We start from the raw sequence: 26,072 nt of genomic DNA, 5'->3' as shown, positions 1-26,072 counted from the left end.
AAACTTTGCTTCTGTCTCACTGTCAAACTTAGTGATAGGAATATTAAAAGGTAATGTATATAGTGGATAAAAAATCCTAGATATCCCCTATGTACACAAGTTACCCTTAATTAAATAAGAACAACTTTTCCCTTTGTCTATCCTATCTATTTAGGCTTTCTCATTACCTTGAACTTCATTCTAGGCCTCCCTACCGATTCAATAGTTCTTGCAAGAATTGGAAGATCTTCCTAGGGTGTCTTGGACTTCTTTCCATTCTTTTTTCACACTCTATTCATTAGGTTTCAATACGATCCCTTCAAATTCTTGTAAATCTTCTATTAGGCCTAGTAGCCCTCAATTAGCCCTCATAATGAACTAAATTGTGATTTGTGAAAAAATTTCCTCAAGGATACTCAAAAAAAACTCTAGATTTAAATACCTCTTTCCAAGGTCTTCAAGATTCTTATGGTCTCAAGTTCCTAACCTCTACTAGATGTCCTATCCCTATTTTAAGGATTTGCTAGGGTTTAATGGCTTTTTAGACTAGTCAGTAATAGAAGCACTCTTTCTCTTTTCATAGGGATCTTTGATACTTATACTTTCACATATAGTGACTCCATTCCATTAACTATCATGTCATAACATCCATTCCAACCAAACTATTGTACCCTTGCAAGACTACCTCTTTCCTTGGCTTTATTTCTAGCTAAGTATATGATAGTCTCACCTAGGGCTTCCAAGGAATTGGCTTGACCCATCACTCTTGGTACCATGCTTCCTATCACATAATATAAAAGGTTTATACTATCATTCCTTAAGGATTCATGAGATTTCAACCATGGGAATACTAGTATACACCATTTTGCCAAGTTTGCCCACTACAAGCCAACAAGAAGACTGTTTAACAAAACATTTATTATGGTATTGTTCAAAACTTCAAATAAATAAAAATTCATAGTAGAAAAAATTTATCAACTATATTTCAAAACAAAAAAACATGTTTAATCACATAGAAATCAAAAAACTCAAACCTTCATTCCAACTGCCATCAATTTATTGTTCTATTGTATGATTCCATACAATGCAAAAATTCTCCACTATATAGAAGTGACTTGGAGGGCCTTACATAAAAATTTCACAACTAACTCAATCAAATTTCGCTCATTGGTAACCTCCTAATAACTATTAACCAACTTTGCAACTTCAACAAGAAAAGGTGCACCTTTTGCAAAATTGTCAATATGCAATTTTTACAAAATTAACATTTTTTGCATTTTTGATTCTTAGACTTGGTAGGAGTATAAATTATGACTGCAAGACATATGTGAAAGGTATTTAGGCCATATTTAGACCATTTATTCTCTACTTACTTGACTATGCTTATTTGGCTCTCCAAATCAATGTTTTGCACTTTTGCTTCCAACTAATAACAAATGCATCATTACATCTAATTATCCATATCATGCATTATCTTAGCATTTGGTATTTCACATGAATGACTCATGACTCTTTATTTATACCTAATAGGTCTTATGTCTTATCTAGACTCCTAGACACTTGTTTACTTCTTAGAAACCTAACCTAGGTGCTCCTACACCATACTGCCCCAATGACCTGAAAAGTCCTTCTATGACTTTAAGAGGGAATGAGAGAAAGGTCAATGCCCTTCTTCTTAAAATCTCCTTTTACAACCCTAGTGGCTTCACTATCTAGCTATCCTTGACACTTGATAAGATGCTTCATGTAGGTATTGTTCCTAGTCACCTTGTGCACTTTAGAACTCAATACTTTTTCAGCTTGCAACTTGGTTGAAGATGGCTTGGGTAGGGTTGCTATAATGCCTTACAAGTCTACATCCTCTACTAGAGTGGAAGATGGAGCAAGACCCTTGTATGCTACTAGATCTATGTAATATCCCCATTTTAGCAATTGACCAAGTGTGTGTGTGTGCATTAGCCTTGTTCTACATGGTCTCGAGGGCTAACAAAGGGTTTAATGGGATCTTGGAGTGTTTTGGCCTAGCCATTTCTAGTTTGGGCCAAAATGAAGTTGATTTACTCAGTTTCAGGCATACTTACTATTTTTAGTAAGTCAGCAGGACACAGTGCAGGTCAATTTTGGTGATTGGATTTGATACTCCTCGGTGAGAGCTTTTTGATGAGCTATCACTCACATTATTCGGAGTCCAATTGCTAATACATTTTAATGCCTGAAGTTTTATTAAAATAACATCTAATTTAATTATAAAATATTAAAGTATTACTTTAATATTTATTTTATGGGGATGTGTACCCAAGGGAGACATAAGGGGTATTTTAATATGTGTTTTATATACTACACATATTTTATCCCACATTGCCCATATGAGTTGAGCAGACCCTTGGAAATATAATAAAAGGAAGCATTTGTGGCTTCATTAGCCAGGTTGAATATGAGAAAAAATTGGTGTGTGAGTTGCAGCTCCGTTCTTGGAATTTGAGGATGTCTATCCTCTCTTGTAACATTCTAGACATCATTCCCTTAGGGTTTGGCCTTTGGAATTCTTTGTTATTGGCTTCATTATCAGGCAATTTAGTTGCATTTCTAGCTACAGGCAGATTTGGTATGTTGCTCATATCTTCTTCACTACTTTTTCAATGCTTATGCCGCTTTAAGGGAATGATATTACGAAGGTAGTGGACTGATTGAAGGACAAATCACTATAGCAGCAAGTTCGAAAGCATGGGCTGGAGTATTATGTCAATAATGCTGAAGTAATTAGTGAGTTGATAAATCTGCCATGTATTTGGTTTTATGAATTCTAAAAATAACATTTTATTAGCAGCAGTTCATTTCCACTTTGCATATTATTGTAGTTTCTTTCTTGTTTGTGTTGTATGATACCAATTCCATGCACAAAAACACAACAAACAAATAAACGTTTAATTTTCAGAGTTATAAGGGGTTTAAAACATTAAACAGAGAAATAAGAGGTTGAATGCAAACTGTTTGACAAAATTCCTTTCAGCAAATTGGTTTAGTTTTTTGGGACATCCAGGGGTGCCCATTACAATATATAGCATTAAAATTACTAGAGATACCCATATCTATTAGTAGATCAACTTGGAAGGCATTGGCCCTATACTTGGCAAGAATTTTGTAAGGCCCCACCATTCTCATCTATAGTTTGTTTGATTCTCCTTTGGATATTCTATGCTTATTAAGATGGATCATAACATAGTCCCTAACTACAAATTGCACATCACTCTTCTTGGCATCTACCCTTTACTTCATGTTTGCTATATTCTGGTCCAAGATTTGTTTGACCATGTCATGAACCTCTTTCATGGAAAGAGTAAAGTCTTTGACCACTCCACTAACCTCTGTACCTACCTTCATGTCCCTCAGCTCAATAATGCCTCTAGGATGCACTCCATACACCACTTCAAAAGGACTTTTCTCATTAGATCTATTGATAGTATCATTGCAAGCATACTTTGCTTGTGCAATAATATGGTCCCAAATCTATCCATACTCTTTTGTCAAACATCTTAATAGGTTCCCCAAACTCCTATTTACCACTTCTTTCTACCCATCCATTTGAGGATGGTAGGAAGATCTAAATGAAAGGTTAGTGCCCAATTTATGCTACAAAGTCTTCCAAAAATTACTCATAAACATAGTGTTCCTATTGGACACAATGCTAAGAGGCAAGCCATGTATCTTAACCACTTCCCTAAAAGATAAATTAGCAATAGCACATGCATCATGTGTGGTCTTACATGGCACAAAATTAGCCATTTTGCTGAATCTATCCACAATCACATAGACACTATCACAACCTTTCTTAGTTTAAGGTAGTCCCACCACAAAATCCATGCTCAAACATTCCCAAGGCCTTTGAGGAATAGGAAATCATTGGTATGACATTGCATTGGTGGTAACTTCCTTGGCTTTTTGGAAAACAACACAACACTCCACATATTTCTTCACATCCCTACTAAATGTATGCCAGTAGTAGAACCTTTGGACCAAATCTACTATTTTATGAATTCAAAAATGTCCACTCAAAGCATCATTATGATTCTCTTGTATGAGGTTTTCTCTAATCGAGCCCCTTGGGACACATAGATGATTGACTTTGAACAAGAGGCCTTCCTACAAGGTAATATCAGAGTATTCATGATGAAAATGGTTAGCATAATCAATACACACCTTATAAGGTTTGGCAAAGTCTAGATCAGCAAGATACATCTCCTTGAAGTTCTCAATCCTTACACTCCTAATTTTTACTATTTATATAGTCAACAACCTATGGCTAAGTGCATCTACAACCGTATTTGTAGTGCCCTTTTATGTTTTATGGTGCAGGTATATTCTTGAATGTACTCCACCCACTTCATTTGCTTGTAACTAAATTTTTCTTGGGAATTGAGAAAGCCCAAGGCTTGATTATCAAAATACACCAAAAATTATTTAGGCAATAAATAATGCCTTCATTTCCTTAAGGCTTGGAGCAATTCATACAATCCAAGGTCATATGAGGAATACTTACTCTTGGCTTCATTCAAGTTTTGACTATGAAATGCAACTGGCTTACCCTCCTAGCTAAATATAGTTCCAATGGAAAGGTTACTAGCATCACACTCAATAGTGAATAACTTCTCAAAGCTAGGTAGAACCAAAATAGGTTGGGTGGCAATTTTTTGTTTCAACACTTCAAAGTTCCTAGTGGCTTCATTAGTCCATTTAAACTTGGCTCTAAGCGCACCCTTTATGGTCTCTAACAATGGTGCACAAATATGGCTAAATATAGGATTTGGCTACTCCTTAGGCTAAATATGGTCCTATTATAAGGTTTAAATCCACTTGATATGTTCCTTACTAGAAAGAAATCCAACACAATGCTCGAGTGAGCTCAGCATACACTGACTAGTAAAGATGTGACATTTTTTATAATATCAAAGACAATACATAATTAACTAATTATATTGCAAAATATCCTTCTTTGGCATTAATGGAAACATAGCATGTCATAATACAATGAAATTTTTAGAGGAAAAATAAATTAAGAAAAATATCCTTAGCTTTATTCTGATTCTCATCCTTAAGAACTCCCTCTATTAGTGTGAACTTTCTCTACTTTTAGTTTTTTCCTTTGTCAACACACTCTATCTCTTTGATGTTAGACCAAGTTCATTCTCTCTCTTTCACATCTTCAAGAAAATCCTCCCTTCTCACAAGACTCTCCCTTTATAAAATTTCTATGGATATGATAGAAAACTCTCCCTCTTTGACATCTCATTCCTAAGACAATATTTAGTGAATATCAGTATACCTCATGTACTAATTCATATGCAATATGCCTTTTTCAATACTACATCAACTGATTGATCTTCAACATGCTCTGGTTGATGCATCACTAAATTTCATTTTATTGATCTTTAGATATAGGAATGACCTCTAACTTACCTCTTAAATACAAAAATATATCCTTAGGTAATGGCTTAGTGAAGGTGTCTACAATTTGTTCTTTAGTATTCACTTATTCCAATCTGACCTCTTTATCTTGCACCAATTCTCTCAGAAAAAGATGTTTTATTGGAATGTGCTTGGTCTTGGTATGCATCATAGGATTCTTTGATATATTAATTGCACTAGTGTTATCATAGAAGATAACTAGTGGATCCTTTATTTCTATCTTCATACCTTCTAACAATTACTTGAACCAAACAACATTGGAATAATTAACTACTACTGCCATATACTCTACTTCTACTATAGAGTGAGAAATACAATTGTTCTTCTTTCTTGTCCAAGACACTAGTCTTTTACCAAGAAAGAATGCTCCACCACTAGTGCTCTTCCTGTCATCAACACTTCGTAGCCAATCAACATCTATGAAGGCCTTCAAATCTAAAGTACCTCCTTTCTTGTACCATAATCCATAGTCTTTAGTACATTTTAGATACCTCATGATTCTCTTGATTTCCACAATGTGATTTTCTTTTGGATTTGTTGATAATCTCGCCACCATACCAACTGCTAATGCAATATTAGGCCTGGTGTGCACTACATATTATAGTTTTCTAATAATTGATTTGTATGTAGCATAATCTACTTCCTTGTAATTATCATTTTTGGAAAGCTTATGTCTAGTAGACATAGGTTTTCCAACTGGTCTTGAATCCTCCATTCTAAACTTCTTTAGTATCTCCGTGATATATTTGGATTGAGTAATGTAGATACCATCTTTCTTCTATTGACTCTATAATCCAACAAAGAATTTTATCTCTCCAAACATGGACATCTCAAATTCTTTACTCATCTCTTTTGAAAAGGCTTTATACAAGTCATCATTTCTAGTAACAATGTGTTATTTACAAAGATTTTGGGTAATAAAATCTTCTTTTTTGGTCCTCCTTTGATATATAGGCTGCTATTATCATTTATTCTTTGAAAACCAATCATTATCAAGTATTTATGAAGTCTTTTATAGCAAGCTCTAGGAGTTTTCTTGAGACCATAAAACTATTTGTCCAGTTTAGAAACCATATCCCTTTTGCTAGGATCTACAAAACCTTTAGGTTGTTCTATGTGAACTTCCTCTTAAAGAATTCCATCCAATAATGCAAATTTCACATCCATTTGATAGGCTTTAAATCCTCTATGTGCAACATAAGAGAGTAAAGTTCTAACACCTTCTAATCTTGCAATAGGAGTAAATTTTTTACCATAATCAATACCTTCTTCTTGAGAATTGCCTTTGTATACTAACCTTGCTTTGTTTCTGGAAACCTCTCCATCTTCATTCAGCTTATTTCTAAAAACCCACTTAGTGCCAATTACATTCTTATCCCTAGGTCTAGGGAGAAGAGTCTAGGTCTTGTTCGTTTCTATATATTCTATCTCTTTGTTCATTACTTCAATCTATCTTTCATTATCTAAAGCATCTTTAACTAATCTAGGTTCAAATTTAGTAACCAATCATGTACCTTTTGGTTTGTTTCTTGTCATTATTTTATCTGACTTTTCTCTAATGATTTGATATGGTACATAAAGCCTTCTAACATATCTTTCTAACATAGGTATTTTGGATTTAGAGCTTGTTCCACTTTCCTCATCATGATCTTCTATATCAAGCTTGGGTCCCACTACCTATGACTTAGGTCCCTCATATTCAATTTTCTCTAACAATAGCTTGGTAGCTTCTAACTAAGACATAGATCCTTCTGGCTATGATTCAAGTTGTACTCTTTGTAAATCAATAGCCTCTAGAGATTCTGGGGACTCAGGAGGTGAAGTCTATTGACTTACAATTGGATTCGATAGTGTATCAGGTTCATAGTAGATAAACTTTTTGTAATCCTTAAGTTCTTTATTTCTCTCTTCTTCACTCTTTTCTACAAACTCATCAATTCTCAAATGTTCACTTTCTATAATATTATGAGTTGATAAATTTAAACATTTATATGCTTTACTTCTATAGTAGTATCCTAAGAATATGCCTTCATCACCTTTGACATCAAATTTACCTTGCCTAGAGATATAACATTTGCTGCCAAATACTTTCAATTAACTTACATTAGGTTTTTAGCCATACCATAGTTTATAAGGAGTTTGATTTGAGTCTTTCTTCAATTGTACACTATTCAAGGTATGCACTATAGTACTAATTGCTTCCTTCTAGTATTTGATTACAACATTCTTTTCTATCATTAAAGTTCTTGTACAATCCATGATGGATTTGTTCCTTTTTTTAGCTATACCATTTTTTTGTGGTGTATTAGGGGCTGATACTTGTCTTTTGATTTTTTTTTTAATGTAGCATTCATTGAATTCATTGGAAATGAATTCACTACCTTTATCTAATCTCAAAGACTTTAGCTTCTTTCTAGTTTCCTTCTCCACTCTTGCCAAATACCATTTAAACTTTTGAAATGCTTCAAACTTATCTTTTAGATACATTACAATGATCACTCTAGAATAATCATCAACAAAAAGAATAAACTACTTATCTCCATAGTAGCTCTCAATTCCAATAGGTCCACATAAGTTAGTATGAACCAGCTCTAAGACTTCTTCAGAATGATAATTTTTTCTTTTGAAACTTGTCTTTCCCATCTTACCAATTTGATAATTTTTGCATAGACTCATATCAAGTTTACTCAAAATAGGAATACCTCTCGCTCTTTTGTTTTTCCTTATCTTTATTAGATTATCAAAGCTCACATGGCATATCCTTTTATGCCATAACCAAATTTCTTCTACAAGAGAAATGTGTTGAAGAAGGAGATTGTTGAGAAAAAATTGATACAAGTATGATCAGTATGTTACAATCATTATTTTTTCATTGATGTCAAATAGACTATTTTCTGTTAAGATAATTTCTTATATGATTCAAGTACTATCACTTATTTTATTGATGAAGAGGATTTGATCAAAAGATGTAACAATAATGCCTAGAGGAATGGTTGAGTTATGTTATGTAAAGGAGTATAAGAATCAACTAAAATAGTGATAACATGGTGTATTGATAATCTACTTAAGGTTGCAAAGGTTGGTTACACTAAGCAAGTTTAGAAGAATAAGTTAAACAAAGTTTGTCTACAAAGTTTGACCTAGTGGATAGTAGGTACTGAGCAAAGTCAATGCAAGCTGAGTAGAAAATTAGTTGGAGCTGAGTAAAAGTCTATTCTAGTGTGTGATGAATAAAGTTTAGCTGATGCTAAGTATTAGTAAACTCTAGTTCATACTAAGTGATTTTATAGAGGATGCCAAGCAATGTAGTGTGTGCCGAGCATTAGAAGCAACTTAATGTCAAGTGGCTGAATTATTTGTGAGATCCTAAATTTAGTGGATCTAAGATGACAAGTTTGTTTTCTTGGATTGTGTGAACCAGGTGGAAGATAGGATTGATGAGCTGGTGGTACAAAATTTATAGTAAACCATTTTGAGGCAAATTCAAAGAGGATTGAAGGAGAAGTTTCTAGAAGAGATATGAAATATGGGGTAGATTCATTGAAACTTACCTAATTTCTCCTAATCCTAAATTGGATGATGGAGAATGAACAAAAAAAGATCTTAATTTCCTATTTAAAGGAATAGCTAGTCAGAAGCAAAGTTTTTCATGTGTGAGAACCTAAGGAAGACAAGAAGTCAGGGGCATTTCTTCATCAAGTGACCTAAGAGAAGAGTCTGCATTGACATCTTAAGAAAGAAGGCTTAAGGGTATGGCTTCTTGAAGGATGAACAAGCTATCATGGCTGAAATGTGTCAAAACTAATCAGAATGGAGGACTGAAATAGAGATTTGTAATCTAAAAATAGAGTTGTAAGTTGTTATTAGATCAAGCCTTACTACTATTGTCTAATAATTGTATCAATCTAGGGTAAATCCTTTGGATTAAGGTTGACCTACAGTCATTTATAAATCCTTTAATTGGGTGACATTCCAAGTGAATAGTTTAAAGTCTTCTAACAAGATTCACTCCTAATAGGGTGATTGAAATCCTTTAATAGGGTCACATTTAAAAGTGTGTATTGTAAACTTTAATAAGGTTGACATTTCACAAGGCATCACTTTAGAAGAGTGAAAAAGAGTAGCATGATATAGGTGGTTTTTCCCAAATTGGGTTTCCATGTAAATCATTGTGTCAAATGTGTTACTGAATCTATTATGTTTCATGTTTACATTTCTACAAATTGATTTAACAATAGCCTACAAGGTTTTAAGTGATTGCATAAGCGTATTGATCCATGCATGATGATAAATATTTTATGGGTTTACTAAGCTGTGAAAAGTTTTTTTTATACATATGGACCTTAGATAACTAATTCACCCCCCTCCCCCTCTTATTTATTCTAAATTATTCGAACAATTGGTATCACAACCATCTACATAAGAGGACTAATTTGAAGGTACTAGAAGTACAAAGATCAAGATGTCAAAAAGAGATGTACCCAAGCTTAATATAGATAACATTCCTGCATGGAAAATTTTGATGAAGCTACATCTTTCAAGACTTGGAGGTCATGCACAATCTACTATTACTACTGAACATGTTGATCTTGCTAGAGCCCTAACTACCAAGGATATGAAAAAGAAGAAAGAATATAACTAGGAAATGCTAGAGATTGCCTCTGTTGTAAGCTATGCTGAATTTGATGATATCAAAAGTCTTGACAGTGCAAAGAAAATATGGGATGCCTTAACAACCATCTATGGAGGAGACACTAATGTTCTAAGAGCCAAAGATGAAAGTCTCAGAGGTAAGTTTGATGATATAAGAATGCAAGAAGGTGAAAATATTACTCAATATTCCTCAAGGATAAAAGATGTTGTTAATACAATAAGAGGAGCTACTAGCATAATAGATGATGACATTGTACTAAGAAATTTTTTAAGAACATTGCTACCCATATATGCTATTAGAGTTTTTGCAATTCAAGAACTGAGATGTATACTAGGGAATAAGGTATAATTTAAAGGTTTAATAGGTAGGCTCACTATTTTTGGGCTATCTAATTTTGACAATTACAAACCTAAAAATATTGAATCTTCTTTCAAAGCTAAGCTCTCATTGAAGGAACTTGATTAGAAGAAGAAGAAGAAAAAGATAAAGTATGTGTCTAGTGATAGTGATACAAATGAGGAGGATTTAGATCAACTTGAAGTGCTACTAGAAACAAGATTCCATAGAGGTAAAGTAAAGTTCAAAGGTAAATTACCTATCATTTATTTCAATTGCAACCAAGTTTGTCATATTGCTACTAGATGTCTAGAGAAGAAGAACTATAGAGGTGGTGACAAGTACAAAAGTAGAAGAGATGAAGACAAAAAGGATTATAAAGAAAAAAGAAAGAAGTCTTACTATATTGCTGAAGAGGAAACAAAAGATGAATGTGATTAACATGATGATGAAGTGGTGTATGTTGCTATGAAGGACAAATATGGTGAAGATGAGGCAACTACACTTTTGACTTGTCTGAACAAGAATGATAAGTGGATCAATGATAGTGGGTGTCCACATCACATGACTAGAGATAAAAGTAAGTTCATTACCTTGAATTGTTATTATAGAAATAGTGTAAGATTTAGTAATGATGCACCATGTTTGATAAAAGGAAAAGGTTGTATCAAACTCATAGAAAAGATTTTATGTGATAATGTATACTATGTTGAAGGACTTGACTATAATAAGTTGAGTGTGTCATGACTAAATAATTTAGGATGTAAGGTTGAGTTTGAAAATATGATTGCTAAGATATATGATAATGATGGGAAATTAATTTGAAAGGGTTATCAAACTAAGAGTAATCTATTCTATCTTAATATAGAGGATGCTACTTGTCTAATTGTAAAACTTGATGATATGTGGCTATGACACAGAAGGTTATGTCAAGCTAATTTTCATAACTTGGTTAGTATTAGTAACATGAGAAAAGTTAAAGGTTTTACTAAGTTGAAGAAACTTGATAATATAATGTGCAAATAATGCTAATTAGGCAAAATGACAAAGCAAGATTGTAAGAGTAAAACTCATACTTCTATAGAAATACTAGAGATTATTCATAATAACTTGTGTGGACCAAATGAAGTGTAAAGCTATAAAGGAGATAAGTACATTATGTTGTTTGTTGATGATTATTTTAGAATCATGATAGTTATGTTCCTAAATAAAAAATTTGATGTTTTCCAAATATTTAAGTGGTACTTAGCAAGAGTTGAGAAGGAAATAGGTAAAAGTATAAAATGTTTGAGATCTAATAGAGTAGGATAATTTACATCAAATGAGTTTGAAATGTTATGTAAAGATAGAGGAATCAAAAGATAGACATCTGCTCGTAGAACCCCTCCACAAAATGGAATTGTTGAAAGGAGGAATAGGTTTGTAATGGACTATGCTAGGACACTCATGATGGAGAAAAATGTTGCTTTGAAATACTAGAGAGAAGTTGTAGGTACATATGTCTATACCTTAAAGCATGTACAAGTCAAGAAAGGTACTCATTCAACACCGTTTGAACTATGGTATGGATACTCACCCAATGTAAAATATTTTAAGATATTTGGAAGCAAATGATATATTATAAAAGACTTTAAAAATGGTGAACTAGATGCAAAAAGTTAATAAAGTATATTCTTAAGATATTCTATAAGATGTAATGCTTCTAAGTGTTAAATACTAATACAAACAAAGTTGTGGAAAGTACAAATGTGAAATTTTATGAATATATAGAAGTATATGAGCCTTAACCTGTGAAAGAACTAGAAGAATGCAAATCATTTGTATACTTTATGAAGGTATGCCTATTGAAGAAGATGTTGTAAATCAAGCTACCAAACAATAAAAAGGTTTAGTGACTGCCAAGTCATATACTATGAATGTTGAGTTGCATTTAGGAACTGAGCTACACTTAGATGCTAAGTTATAGAATAAAGTTGAAGCATGTTATTATTTTGAGATTAGTGTACATGAGAGATGCTGAGCTACTTGATAGAGATGTGCATAGTGACTTTGAAGTTGAAAGATCAAATGAAGAAACTAGAGCTGAACCAAGATTGTCCAAATATGTCAAGAGACATCATCCTACTACACAAATTAGTGGAGATAAAGATGCTAAACAAATGACAAGGAAAAAATTGAGAAATGATACATGTTTGTTGAGCATGAAAGAACCTAAAAAAGGGAAAGATGCCTTAGAAGATGTGGACTAGAGTAAAGCCATGGAATAAGAGATTGAACAAATTGAGAAAAATAAAACATGAATTCTAGTTCCTAGATTAGAAGACAAAAATGTGCTTGGAACCAAGTGGGTATTCTAAAATAAGCTAGATGAGAATGGTGAAGTGACAAGAAACAAGGAAAAATTAGTTTGCAAAGGTTATGCACAAGAAGAAGGAATTGACTATGGAGAAATTTTTTCTCCTATTACTAGATTGGAAGGAATAAGAACTCTACTTGCTTATTCTACCTACAAAGGTTTCAAAGTTTATTGAATGGATGTCAAATTTGCATTTCTTAATAGCATATTAGAAGAAGAAGTTTACATAAAACAACCAACATAATTTTTGATGTTAACAATAAGAACATAGTATGTGGATTACACAAAGCTCTATATGGTTTGAAAGAAACACCAAGAGCATGGCATGAGAGACTTCATAATTATCTTATGAAGACTAGATTTGAGAGGATTGATGATAACAACAATCTATACATAAAAATAGAAAAAAGCATGGGCATTTTGTTATCTAATTTTTTTTTTGATGATATCATATTTGTAGGTCAAGATACTTTATGTAAGGCTTTTGCAAATGAAATGAAGCAAGCATTTGAGATGTCTATGTTTGGAGAGATCAAGTTATTTGTGGGTTTACAAGTATATGAGATGAATTATGGTATATACATCATTTAGTAAAAGAATGTAAAGGAAATATTGGAATTTTTTGGATTAGAGGATTCAAAACTAGTAAGTACACCTATGGTGACATGACATAAATTGTCCAAGAATGATGATTTAGCTAAGGTGAATCAAACATTATATAGGCCTATGATTGGAAAATTACAATATGTAGTATAGATCAAACCTAATATTGCATTATCTATAGGGATAGTTGCAAGGTTCTGTGCTAATCCCTAGGAGAATCATTTGATGGCTATAAAGAGAATAATGAGATATCTGAAAGGAATAGAGAATTATGGTCTATACTATTAAAAAATGAGAAATTTTAATTAAGAGCCTAAAATAATGTTGATTGGGCTAGAAACATTGATGACAAGAAAAGCATTAGTAGAGGAGCATTTTTTTTAGGTAAGAGGCTGGTTACATGGACTAGCAAGAAGCAAAACTACACTTCACAATCTACTATTGAAGCTGAATATGTTACTACTACTGTAAATTTTACAAACATTATATGGATCAAACAACTACTCAAAGGTATCAAGGAATAGATAATTGAACTAGTGACACTTTATTGTAATAATACAAGTGCTATAAATATATCAAAGAATTCTATGATGCACACAAAGTCTAAATACATTATAATCAATTATCATTACTTGAGAGAATTAGTTCAAGATAAAGAGGTGAAGATGGAATATGTTAACAAAAAAGAGAAAATTTCTCAAATCCTCACAAAAGAATTACCTAAATATTCTCATGAGTATCTAAGAGGTAAACTAGGGGTAATACCCCTATTGAAGGCTATTTAAGTAACAAAAGGAGTGCCCTACAACAAACAAGCTCATTTCCATATGTTACAAATTAATGCAATGGATCTTACATTAGGAGCTACCTAAAGTAATTAAATAGATGGAACTACAAATTAGTCACAAGAAAGGTGACAAAGGGAGAAACTGAAGAAGTTTATACCTACATATTAAGATGTTAATTCTTTAGCATTTTTGTCAAAAAGGGAGAAACACAAGAGTTTAAACTGGTCCTAGAGGAAGAGATATACAACTAAGAGGGAGATAATCAATTTTGGAAAAGAAAAGAAAGAGGGAGAAATGTATCTGTTCATTACATCTATCTAGCAAGAGAAAGATAATGTAGAGGAAGATATAAGAAGTAATTCAGAGGGAGTCATAAGGATGACACAATAGAGTTTTGTAACCTATTTAGAAGATGGAAGTTGTTGATAGAGGAAGAGATTTTAATACAAGAAATTATTTTCTTTTTGTTATTTTTTTGTTTTTACTATTTTAACCTAGTTATTTTGGTTGATCAATTTGGTTTTCCATCAATGTCGAAGATGGATATTGTTGAAGAAGGATATTCTTGAGAATAGATCAATACAAGTATGATCAATATGTTTTAATCATTTTTTTTCACTAATGTCAAACCTACTATTTATTGGTAAGGCAATTTCTTATATGATTTAAGCAGTATCACTTATTTGATTGATGAAGAGGATTTGATCAAAAGATGTAACAATATCACCTAGAGGAAAGGTTAAGTTGTGTTATGTAAAGGAGTATAAGAATTAGCTAAGATAGTGATAACATGGTGTATTCATAATATACTTAAGGTTGCAAAGGTTGGTTACACTAAGAAAGTTTAGAAGAACAAGTTAAACAAAGTTTTTCTACAAAGCTTGATTGAGTGGATAGTAGGTGTTGAGAAAAGTTAGTGCAAGCTGAGCATAAAATTAGTTGAAGACAAGTAAAAGTCTATTCTAGTGTATGCTAAGAAAAAAAATGGATGCCAAGTAAAGTTTAGTTGATATTGGGTAATTAAACTTTAGTTCATGCTAAGTGATTTTATAGAGGATGTTGAGCAACACAATGTGTGCTGAGCATTAGAAGCAAGTTAATGTCGAGTGGCTAAATTATTTGAAAGATCATGAATTTGATGGATATGAGATGACAAGTTTGATTTCTTGGATTGTGTGAACTAGGTGGAAGATAAGATTGATGAGCTAGTGACACAGAATTAATGGTAAACCATTTTGAGACAAATTCAAAGAGGATTGAAGGATACTTTTCTAGAAAAGATATGAAATATGGGGTAGATTCATTAAATCTTACCTAATCTATCCTAACCCTAAATTGGATAGTGGAGAATGAACAAAAAAAGATCTTAATTTCCTTTTTAAAGGAATGGTTGGTCATAAGAAAAGGTTTTCATGTGTGAAAACCTAAGGAAGGCAAGAAGTGAAAGGCATTACTTCATCAAGTGACTTGAGAGAAGAGTCTACATTGGCATGTTAAGCAAGAAGGCTTAAGGCTATGGATGTTGATCAAAGGGTGAACAAGCCAATTAGAATGGAGGACTGAAATAGAGATCTATAATCTACAAGTAGACTTGTAAGTTGTTATCAGATCAAGTCTTACTGTTACTCTCTAATAATTGTATCAGTCTAGGGTAAATCCTTTGGATTAAGTTTGACCTAACAGTCATTTGTAAATCCTTTAACTAGGTGACACTCCAAGTGAATGGTATAAAGTCCTCTAACAAGGCTCACTCCTAATAGGGTGATTGAAATCCTTTAATAGGGTCACATTTAACAGTGCATATTGTATCCTTTAATAGGGTTGATCTTTCATAGGACATCACTTTAGAAGAGTGAAAAAGAGTAGCATGCTATTGGTGGGTTTTCCCAAATTGGGTTTCCATGTAAATCATTGAGTCAAATGTGTTGCTAAATCTGTTATGTTTCATGTTTATATTTTTAGAAATTGATTTGATGGTAACCTACAAATTTTTAAGTGATTGCATAATCTTATAGATGCATGCATGATGATAAATGTTTTATGGGTTCACCAAGCTGTGAAAAGTTTTATTTATACATATGGACCTTGGATAACTAATTTTCTCCCTCTCTCTATTATTCTAAAGTATTGCAACACAATGAAACATGAACTTTCACTGAAGTCTAGGAAGAATGTGTTATCTTTTATTTGGTTACTAGACCCAAACATATTTCCTTTTTGTAAGAATTTTCCTTAGGGAAAAATCACCCAAGATCAAGGAAATCAAGCACAAGTACAGAATGGACCAAAGTATGATTAGAATAACAATATCAAAATGAATTGCTATAATTTCATGTACATACACACTAAGAGTTCCTAAATATAAAGACCTCTAGAATGATTCTAAAATGACTAGGAGTTAGCAAACTGATAATTCTTACAACAAGGAACATGTCCACTAGGAGTGGATTATCCTTCATTAGGCATGAGAGGATAAGACTACAAAGGTGTAGCATGCAAAATTATGTTGTAGACACCATGTGCTAAAATAAGAGTGTGAATAATTGTGTTGTCAACATAACAACTTAGTTAATTATGCAATCTCTAGTGTTGTAGACACCATGTTCTCAATTAGAGTTGCTTACTCCTATGTTGTCAACATGATAACTCATAAGAGTACACAAATTCCTAGGTGTCAAACTAATAAATAATAAAATAATGCATTGACCTAAGTAAACTTAAGTAAAGTGTAATAAGTAAATACTTATTTACACCAACACCCCCCCTTAAGTACAACTTAGGGGAATGCACTTAAGCTTATGAAAACTAGGATGAAAATGTAAGATGGGTCCCGACTACTAGGCCATGTTAGGTACCCATGTTCAAAAGTAATGAAATCTCTCATAAAGTAGAAAAAGAGGGAAAACCTCATGGGAAAAACCCTCCCCCAAAAGAAGAGATGTAAAATAAGATGCATGGATGGATGGATTAATCAAGACCCCCCATTATGACATATATCAAGTATATACAATAGAGAAGTATGAGAAGAAGAAGAAAGGAGACAATTTAGTCCCCCTCCTAATGTAGAATGCCAATTAGTGATAGGTGCTCCAATGTAGAAGTTGATCCATGACTGCTGAATAATGTTCCTCACTTTGGAAGAAAAAATATCATAGGTACATATGAGATGCTTCCCCAATGTTTAGAAAGAATCCTAATGATAAATGGTGTCTTTGAAACTTGTTCAACTATCCTAGTGTTGATATTGATTGTCACTCCTTCCAATATTACTGAAAAGAAAAATGTTAGATATAGCAAGGATGGTTGTAGAACATATTCCAAAGAACCATGTGTCTCCTCAAATGATAAAGAGGCCTCCTACAACTACTATACATAAGGATCCACAATCATATCAACTTAGTAATATTGATCATTTAGAGAATGGATAGGAGGGTCAGAGTGAGTCCTCACAACAGTTGAAGAAGGTTCTTCTTCATCAAAGAGAAGATGCATATCATCAATGATGTCTCCCAAATCTTCTATGTACGACTCCACAAACAAGCCTAAAATATCTGTTATGTAATCATCCCCTGATGCTGGAGCTCGAATACTAGGTGTACATTGCTATGTTGGATTAAATGGACCTATTATTATATTAATGTATGCATGTGTAATGTGCTAATACTATGACCTTGTGCTATAGTAGTCAATAGGATCCCACATATTTGAATCTATTGAATCACTATTTTGCTATTGTCACTATCAATTTCTAATATCATAATTCTTATTTACACCAACACTTTTCCATCCAGTAGCTTGGCCTTCCCATTCATGAATTATACCTTGAATCCAATGTTATTCAACCATGGGACACTTAGTAGATTATGTTTTAGTCCTTTAGCCCAATAATTATTATCACATCTAAGTTCATTAGTTAGCAAGATACAACCTTTTCCCTTTATGCAACATGGTTCATTGTTTCCAAATATCACACTTCCACTATCATAATGTCCCATATGTTCAAACTTTGTTTTGTCACTAGTCATATGATGTGAACAATCGCTATCAATAATCCATGTCTCATTTTTTCTAACATGAGAGATAAGTTCCATTTTATCTCCTTCATCATCAAATTCATCTTTGACAACAATATAGACCATTTCATCATCATCACATCTATCTAAATATTTAGCCATAAAACAAGATTTCTTACTTTTTTCCTTGTAGTCCTTAAAGTTCTTGAAATCCTTCTTGCATTTATACTTGTGCTTCTTTTCATCATTGTCTTCTTTTTTTGGACATCTTACAGCAATGTGTCCAACTTCTTCACAAGAGAAATAGATCAGAGGAGTTTTACCTTTGTACTTTTCGTTTCCTTTGGGATACCTTCTTGCAAGTAATGCCTCAATAGTTTCAAGATCACTTTTATAACTATCTTCCTCTTCAATTTTAGATTGTTTGGCTTTTAACATTTTAGATTTCTTTTTGAGTGACAAATTAGCTTCAAATTTAGAATCAAGATTGCAAGAACTAGGAACATAATTATCATAATTATCTAGCTCAAATGATATCAAACTTCCAACTACTACATCTAATGTTATATCACTCTTTGGATTGCATCTCAATTATTGAGCTGCTAATACTCTAATTACATATATAGTAAGAAGTTTTCTTAGAAAATTACTTACCACTATCTCATCTTCAATTTTTCCTCTTGAAGCTTTGATTGTACAAACACTGGATTTGATTTTTGTCATTGTACTTTTTAATTTTTTCATCATCTCTCATCTTTATTTGATCAAACTATCATCTGAGACTTTTAGATTTATCTCTTCTTACATTATCATCTCCTCCATAGATGGATTTTATCTTGATCCACATTTCATGAGCACTTCTACAATCTTTGACTTCATCAAATTTGGCATAGTTGAGAGATGAAGCAATATCAATCATCATAATGTTACGACTCTTCCTTTCTATAATTTCTTCAACCATCATAGTTCTAGTAAGTGTTGTATATTTGGTGTCTAGGTACTTTAGACCTAAATCTCCAATGGTTTCCAAATGCAATCTCATGAGTTCCTACAATGCTTTCAACTTATTTCTATTCAGCTTGGGGATCTACCTTCTGTAAGACATTCTGATCTTTATCTTAGGTCCTTGAAAGCTTCTCTGCAAGCACTGAGAAGTTGTGATACCAATTATTAAAAATATAAGAGGAGTAATTGAGAGGGGAGGGGTAGATTAGTAGCCACTAAAAATAAATCTCAAATCCCTTAGATGTCAACACAAAACACAAACTTCACTAAAATACTGATGCTTGGTAAATACATTGGCACTTGATTTACGCTAGTAAATGTTGTAATTCAAAAAATGCTCAACATGAAAATCTTAATATATTTTATGTGATTAACCTTAACTTAGTTGTATACACATGAAATAAATATCATGAACACAAGTGACACCAAGTTTTAATGTGGAAACCTAATTTCGAAAAAACCACCAATTGCAACTGGTTACTAATTTTTCACTCTTCTAAAGTGATCCCTATTAGGAGCCAACATTGTTAAAGGTTAAAAAACATAGTTTTAGGTGTGACCCTATTAGAGGATTTTATCATCCTATTAGGAGTGGCCTTGTTAGAGGTCTTTAGACAATTAAATCTAGAAATGCCACCTTGTTAGAAGATTTACAAATATCTGTTAAGCTAACTTTGTTAAAATATTTATATCACTACTACAATGGTTAGAGAGTAACAATGGGATGACCTAATTTATGACACAAATAAATTTCTAATTATAGATCTCACTTTTGGTTTCTATACTTGATCCTTTTTTATTGAATTTATCTTTGTAGCTCCACAAGGATATTCTTCTTATCCTTCTAATTCGCTTCCTCTAAGAATCTTCTATATTTCCATTCACTTACACATATTCAATCCTCAACTTGACCTTATAGTTATATCATACACATTTTCAAGTTGGCTTGAATATAACTTATAATAATTAATATTCATCTCCTTAGTCAGCTAAAACCAACAAAAAATCTATTGAACACAATATGCCAAAACAAGAAAATCCTTCATTAGTTGACCTTGTTGGGTAGACACTAACTCATAAATGATTTTCCTATGTTAACCAAGTGATCTTGGTTAACACTGCATCTTCACAAATTTTCTTTGGTAACCAAGTGAGCTCGGTTAACACTAGTTCCATTTAAATTTTCCTTTATTAACCAAGTGAACTTAGTTAACACTCAACTTCTTTGAACTTCTCTTTGTTTCCTAAGTGAACTCAATTGACACTATCTTCAATGCTTGAGTTAGCTCAGCATATGTTGACTAGTAAAGATATGACATTTTGTGTAACATCAAAGACAATACACAATTAACCAATTGTATTCAATAGTTAAATGATACCAAAGGAAAATATTATATTTATGATCAATAATTCTATGGTATAATTCAAGAATTAAAGAAATAGACACATTACCTTTTACCTAAAGAGTTTGTTTTATTTACTAATCATCAATTTTTTTAATATTTGAATAGTTAAGAAAAATTAAATCAAAGTCATTTGAGATGGTTAAGTTTTTATAGAGTTACACATTTGTTATAAAAAATAAGATTGGTAATTCTAACATGATTATGGATTCTTTTAGTAGGAGATACTTTTATTGACATAGATGGAGATCAAGGTTGTTGGGTTAAAGGAAATCAAAGCCTGTATCCAAATCATCCTAATGTTAATGAAGATTGAAAATCTTGGACATGACCTATTACTCTCAATAGAATGAAGTGATTTGACTTCATAATCTTGGATGATATGTTATTTATAGGAAGTTAATTATGCATTCCAAGGAGTTCTATGAGGGAGAATCTCATCAAAGGCAAGAATAATGGAGGACTGACTAGATATTTTGGTTGAGATAAAACTATTTTTATGGTTAGTGATAATTATTGCTGGCCACAACTATAAAAAGATATTAAGAAATTTGTATTGAGTTACATAATATTTCATATGGAAAAAGGAGCCAATAATTATATATGGCTATATCAGCCATTACTTATACCAAAGAAGTCATGGGAGCATATCAATATGGGCTTTGTTCTTGTCTTACCAAATACTCAAAGAGGACATGATTTAATATTTGTGGTTATGGAAAGGTTTTCAAAGATGATACATTTCATTTCTTGCAAGAAGGCTAATTGATGGTGTGTATTTGTTAGTTTTTTTTTCAAAGAAGTGGTGAGACTACATGGTGTAACAAGGAGCATAGTTTTAGATAAAGACACCAAGTTTGCTGGGTACTTTTAGAAAACATTATGGAAGAACTTAAAGGCATATATTTAGTTTTTAAAAATTGACAAATAGAAATAAGTAGTGAATACAAGTTTAGAAAATGTGTCAAGATGCTTGGTTGAGGGTAAACTAAAGGGATGAAATTTTATTTTACCACAAGAAGAATTTTTATACATATTTATGTCAATAGGAGCATTGGTAAAATACCATTTTAGATAGTATATGGAAGTAGTCCTATAAATTCTTCTAAATTAAGGAACGTGGATAAAGAAAACATAATTATTGCTAAAGATAAATACTTTGTAGAATTAAAGGGTGAGTGAATAGCCGAGTTGGTGTGAAGTCGAGTCGTGAGGCATAGTGTTAGGCTAATGATCCCAGTGCTACGCATCAACTCCAGTTTGAGTCACACTAGGTTACCACAAACCCTTATTGCCAATAGTGGCACATTGTGATGGTTAAGTTTTTGTGTTGTTATCCTTGCCATCAAGGTTCAAATCTAATGGGGATGAGGTCCCCCGTTTGTGGCCTCACTGGTTCATAGCTCTAGGTCAAAGTGTTTACCCCTCTTTAAAAAAAAATACTTTGTAGAACACCTGCAAAATATGCATGAGGAAGTAAGAAATAACATTACTAAAATGGATACTTTATACAAGACTAATGCAAATGAGAAAAGGAGGCATATGAAATATCATATTTGAGATAAATTCATGGTTCATTTAATGAAGATGAAGAAGTTTGGACTATGCAAGATATCAAACAAACAACATTCAAGAAATTTTTATGAAGTAGAATTGCCGAGTGAAAAGAATATTTCACCAGTATTTCATTTTAGATCTGATAGAATATCATGTAGGAGGTTGTTGTATGACTATGCTGAGATGAATTGAATAGTATACATAGACTCAACATGATTTCATAATACCATAAATAAATGAAATAAAATAATAACAAAGAATAATATAAAATCACATTACACCATAAATGATAGAATGATATATCTTTTTAGCATAAGTTTTCCAACATTAATCACAACTTCCATGTATCCCATACTCCATACAAATATTTTATTATTTAAGTTTCCAATCATCACAAAATGATGAAATAATTTATACCCCTTTGGAATGATGTTTTATTACATTAACTAATAAAGGTCTTATTTCACTATTCTTGACATAATTATCTCCTCCATCACTCCCCCAAAAATAAAAATTCATCTTCCAAATGACAAGTATATATCAGATAATATCAAGGAAAACTAGTGACACTAATGTGATAATCAATTATGCTAGAAAAAATCAAAGTTTTAGTGTAGTTAAAAAATAAAAGGGAATCAATTTCTTAATTTTTTCTTATTCTATCTCTCCAATGCAAACTTCTTTCTAAATACCAACTTCCATGCCCCATTTCTTCCTTCTAAGTATGCCAACCATTTTCATCAATTATGAAACTTCCTTCCTAAGCATATGGACTTTAGGTGAATGTGCCTCCCCTTTTTTTATATGAATTTTCTTTATTAGGTGAACAATATTCTTCAATTTATTGACATCAATGACAAACATAGTCATGGATGCAACACATAGTTCTATTGTCAATCTCTCCAATGCTTAAGTAGTGCTAGAATAATCCCCCATAGGAATATCATCAACATTGATGCTAACAATAATTATTGGAAAAATGATAAATGTAACCCTCAAGATTTGTGACAAGGGCTTAACCAGCTCTTGTGTACTATAAGTTGAGTGGTTGTAGTAGGCATTGGTAGATTAGTCTTTTGGTGCAAGGACAATCCCACTCAAACAATTGGTATTAGAGCTTGGTCATAAGTTTGAATCCTTAGACCATCAGGTAATACTAAGGGGGAGATTTTTGTAAAAATGGTTAGTGCTCCCCATATGATTTATGTAAAGGGCTTAACCACCTCATATGTACTATATGTTGAGTGGTTGTATCAAGCATTGATAGATCAATCTTTTGGTGCAATGACAACCACACTCTAACAAGATAATCAAACTAACTATTTTGGAAACCAAGCTACATATTAATTAGTTCATGATTTTGAATATTTTATCTTGGTGGTTTATCTTTAATATATTCTAGAGCATTTAGGAGGTGAGTTTACTTATTTTCTATTAGCCTTTAACAAGGTAGGAACCTTCTAACAAGTGGTCAAGGTTTCCTTACAGGGATCTTTCTACTAGAAAGAATTATTTTACTAAATGTGTTAAACTTTGACTCCTAACAGGGTCATTTCATTTCATAAGAAATGTATATATTAGTACATCACCTTTTAGGTATAATACCCACTAGCATTTTTAATTTGGTCAAGGGTTTCCCAAGTCAACAAATCATTATGTTATGGTATATAGCTTCTTCTTGTTGTGGATCATTGTTTTGATTGTTGGAGATAAAAATTATAAGTTTGGTTTTAATTATATTTGGTCAAATCAAATTTACCCCCCACCCCCTCTCAATTTTGTATAGACGTTACTTCATAACAATTGGTATGAGAGCACCAGATAACATCTTGAGGATACTTATGTCTTATAAGAAGTAAAGTCATAAGATTAATGGTGATAACTATGAAAAATAGTAGAACAATACATGAACACATTTTATCTACATGGGGATTGACTTCTAGTTAGTGCCCTATCTAAATTAAAATTTATTGAGGTAAAGGGACATGTCCTAGCACATGATATTTGGTTTAAGTTAGAGAATTTATGTAAAGGATACAAGTACACAAATCCAACTAAGTTGCATAATTGGAAAACTAATTGGGAAATGCCAAAATGTAAGAAAATGAGAGTGTTGGAGAATATGTGCAAAGGATTATTGAAATTGCTACAATAATAATTTTTTTAAGAGGAATCATATTGGAAGATGAAGTTTGTTAGAAGATTCTAAGATCCTTAACTCTAGAATATTAGAAAAAGGTAGATGAAATTGAAGAATTTATTCCTCTTATTAAAGGTTTTGATAGGAACCCATTGATTGGTAAATTAAAAGCTTTTGAAATTTGAAGATTGAAATATTTTTTGCCTAGAATTGAAACTAGTTTTAGAGCTAGTCCACATAAATATAAGAGAGTACTAACCAAGAGTGAAAGAATGTGTATCAGAAGTCTTAGATATTATGCAAGTGATTAGGTACATGTTCAAGAAGAAGAAATCAATACAGATGAATTTGAAACATTGATTTTAAGAAGAGAGAATAAAGGTAGGGAAATTTTCAAGAACAAGCTATCTTTTTTCTATCACTATAAGAAGATTGGTCATTTTGCTTCTATATCTCCTACAAAATAATCTAAGGTAAGACATAGACCTCAAAAATCAAAAGTCCCTAAAGAATTTCTCTATGTTAGTGATGAAGAAATTGAACTCATGGATATTGATCTTATAGATAGTCATCATGAAAATGAAATAGGATTCATTGCTATTAATAAATAAAGTCTTCTCAAAAAGGAAAAAGTCATTATTTCACATGTTGAAGAAAAAAGAATAGATTGGATTATTGCTTGTAGTTTTTCACATCACATGAAAGCTGATAAAGATAAATTTGTTGAATTTAAGAGCTATGATTGAGGTATTGTTAGTATTTTCAACAATTCACCTTATCATATAAATTGGAAATGTTTTATTACTCTAGATGGTAAGACTAACATTGAAGATGTATATTTTGTTGATGGGTTAGAATAAAACTTGTTAAGTTTTGGATAAATTCTTGATATGGGATATCATCCACAACTCATTCATAAGAAATGTTCAATTAAGAATAAGAAAGGAAAGGATATTTCCATAGGAAAAGGGATTAGATGTAGTGTGTTTTAGTTGAATCTCACCAAGGTTGGTTGTCTTATTGCAAAAGTTGATGACATTTGGTTGTGGAATAGAATATTTCTTCAAATAACTTTTGATCATTAAGTAAATGTGAGTAATTCAAACATGGTTAGAGATCTATGTAAGATTGTGAAACCTTCTAAAAATACATGTAAGGAATGTGTACTAGAGAAACAAAAAAGGAGTACATTTAGAGAAGAACATTTACTACTTCAAAAAGAATTGGAGATTTTTCACATAGGTTTATGTGGACAACAAAAGAAAGAACATTTTATGGTGAGATGTACATTATTATTTTCATTGATGATTTTACTAGGATGATGTGGGTTTCTTTCTTGAGAGATGGATTTGAAGCATTAGGTAAGTTCAAGATCATTAAGGGAAAGGTTGAGAATGAACCATGAGTAAGTATAACATGTTAAAGGTCAAGAATTAGTGGAAACTTTACTTCTAATTAGTTCATTACATTTTGTAAGGATAATGGTATTTGTGGGAAAAATTCAACAACTAAAACACCATAGTAGAATGGTATTGAAAAGAGAAGAAACATAACAATTAGTGAAGTAGCTAGAGTTTTGTTACTTTAATGTAAGGTATCACATGTAGATTGGAGAGAAGTACTTGATAATGTAGTATACACCATGAATAGAGTTTAGATTGGGAAAGGAATGGGTAAAACACCTTATGGGCTTTGGTTTAGTCATATACCTACTATTAAATGTTTTAAATATTTTTAGAAGTAAATTTTGTAGGAGTTGAGAATCCGACTCCGAT

This window comes from Cupressus sempervirens, chromosome 5 (genome assembly GCF_028749045.1).
Source record: "Cupressus sempervirens isolate cs-2001-9-10 chromosome 5, ASM2874904v1, whole genome shotgun sequence".
NCBI lineage: Eukaryota > Viridiplantae > Streptophyta > Pinopsida > Cupressales > Cupressaceae > Cupressus > Cupressus sempervirens.
Note: the sequence above shows the minus strand (reverse complement) of the source record.